We start from the raw sequence: 2,884 nt of genomic DNA, 5'->3' as shown, positions 1-2,884 counted from the left end.
GAACTGCACACCCAGCTCACCACTCCTAACGTGAGGAAGGACCCCGGCACTGGCAGTCCCTGTACGCAGGGGGAGCTCTCACTAAGTCTCTCAGTCTAATATGCCCTTCCCTATGACGTCCATCTGGGCACCTGGAGCGAGGGAGGCTTTCCCAGTTCCCAGGGTTCCAGGCTTTGCCTGGTGAAGCAGGAAGAGTGAGGTGACGTGAGCTCTGGTCCCAATCCTGCCATCAACAGGCTGTGGGCCCCCAGACAAAATGCACAGTCCTCTCTTGAGATATCACTAGTGTCTTAGTTTTCTGTTGCTGTGAAGAGACACTATGTCCAGAGCAACTCTTTGTTGTTGTTGTTGTTTGTTTGTTTGTTTGTTTTTGTGGTCTTTCGAGACAGGGTTTCTCTGTAGCTTTGAAATCTGCCCCAGGAACTAGCTCTTGCAGACCAGGCTGGCCTCGAACTCACAGAGATCCACCTGCCTCTGCCTCCCGAGTGCTGGGAATAAAGGCGTGCGCCAACACCGCAGCAACTCTGATAGAGAAAAACATTTAATGGGGTGGCTTACAGTTTCAGAAGTTTAGTCCATTCTCACCGTGGTACGACACGGGTGATGTAAAGGCAGACACGGTGCTAGAGCTGAGAGTCCTACATCTTGATCAGCAGCAGAGCAGAGAGGAAGTGTGAGACACTGGGTGTGGCTTGAACACAGAGACCTCAGAGCCCACCTCCACAGTGACATACTTCCTCCAACAAAGCCACACCTCCGAATAATACTGCTCCCTTTGGGGGCCATTTTCTTTCAAATTGCCACAACTACTCAAGCTACAAGTGGCCCAATAAGGGGCTTGGGCTCTTCTGAGCAGCTGCCATCACAACAGGCCCCAGGCCCAGCAGCTATTCCCCCCACCCAGGAGCCTCACCTCCTACCCTAAACCCCCTACTTCCTTCCTCACAGCACCCTGTGCCCTCAGCCCTCTGTCAGCCTGCGTGCCCCACGCTGCCACAGCCCTTCGGGGATAAGGCACAGCAGTCTTCTGGAAGCCTTCCGAGGGGCTTTAGGTCTTCACATGCAGCAGAGCAATGCCCAGCTCCTACAGCTCCTACCCCCCAGGGACTGGGAAGAAACTGCTATGGCTCCCAGAAGACAGCAAGGAGAAGCCTGTCTGGCCTCATCAACCTCTTGCTAAGGCTTCTATGAAATGCAAGCTTCGGAAGAATAAAAATGGGAATCTGAAGTGTTGTAAGGGTCGTGGGTGAGGCTCAGTACAGAGCGCTTTCCTAGCATGCAGAACCTGGGCTGAACTCCCAGCACTAAAACGGAAAACAAATACACAAACAAGTTTGAAGGCGGTGTCATGGTGTCTCCTGGCCACAATCTCAGCACTTGGAGACTACAGCCTGTGATACAGAGCTTTCTTTTTTAAGTGAAACAAGGCACAAACAGTCCAAAGCACAGACATAGGCATTATGAAATTCTCAGCTTGTGCTTTTTCAAAAAAGAGAATAAAAACCCAAACCAGGAAGGACTGGTGAGATGCTCTGGCGAGTCAAAGTTGACTGCCCCAGGCTGAAGAGCCGAGTCTGAGCCCCACGATCCACATGGGAGGAGGAGAGAACCAACCTCTCGGTGTCTTTTGGCCTCTACCTGGACCCACACACATATAAATACAAACATGTATGCACATTTAATTTAAAAATTTGGCCAGTGGCATGGTTCAGCAGATAGAGATATTTGCTGCCCAAGCCTAATGATCCCTGGAACCCAAGATGGTAGGAGAGCTGGCTCCTAAAAGTTATCCCCCTGACCTCCAGACTTATGCCATGGTACACATGTGTCCCACCCCACCCTACCCCCACCGTTATAAACATACACATAATAATGATAATTTTCTCTTGAGTCAGGAAATCCCTGACCTGGGTGAGGGTGAGCACTGCATGCGCTGGCCATTATGGTTCCGTATTTGAGGAGCTCTCTGCTAGGGCTTCTTCTAGAAAGGGCTTCTGGAGCTTGGTGGTGGAGCACTGACTTAGCACGCTCTAGACCCCAGGTTTTATCCCAGCACTGAAAACAAAGGGCATGGAAAGAGGGCTAGATTCTCCTGTCTTTTTGTAAGTTTACAGTCCTGGGAGTGATTCCATGTGTGCCACGGTATCTAAGATTAGTGAGGACTGCATACAAGGACCAGCTCCCATGCTAACGCTATGCCTGGGTCACAGCTAATAAAATCCTGTTCCCTTGTGCAAACGAAGAAAACAGTGTCTTTAAAGGGGCAGCAGGCATCACAGCCTCAGCCTGGTGTCAGCAGGGCCGGGGCGCACCTCTTTCTCGGCCCTCCAGAACAGGGGTCCCCATCCGCTGTCCCAGTGCCTGCTCCAGCCTGGCACCCTCCTGCTGCCTCCTCTCTCCCCAGAAGCTTACTTTTTAAGGTGAGCTGAAGGTGCCAAAATATCAAAATAAGCAAATGAGAGGCTGGGGAGTTCAGCAGCTTAGAGAACTTTTCTCTTTCAGGGAGCGTGGGTTTGATTGCCAGCACCCACATGGCAGCTCACCATCTGCAACTCTAGTTTCAGAGGATCCGATGCCCTCTTCTGACCTCCAAGGACACCAGACAAGTGCCTGATGCACAAGCACACATGCAGGCCAAACATTCATAAACATAAAACAGGTGAATCTAAAAAATTCAATCTTCAGTACTAAATATCTAAATGCCAGATGTGTGTGTGTGTATATGTACACATACATATATATGTGTGGCCAGGCAGTGGTGGCGCACGCCTTTAATCCCAGCACTCGGGAGGCAGAGGCAGGTGGATCTCCATGAGTTAGAGGCCAGCCTGGTCTACGGAGCTAGTTCCAGGGCAGGCCTCAAAGCTACAGAGAAACCCTGTCT

Source organism: Microtus ochrogaster, assembly GCF_000317375.1.
Source record: "Microtus ochrogaster isolate Prairie Vole_2 chromosome 14 unlocalized genomic scaffold, MicOch1.0 chr14_random_3, whole genome shotgun sequence".
In the NCBI taxonomy this organism is placed as follows: domain Eukaryota; kingdom Metazoa; phylum Chordata; class Mammalia; order Rodentia; family Cricetidae; genus Microtus; species Microtus ochrogaster.
Note: the sequence above shows the minus strand (reverse complement) of the source record.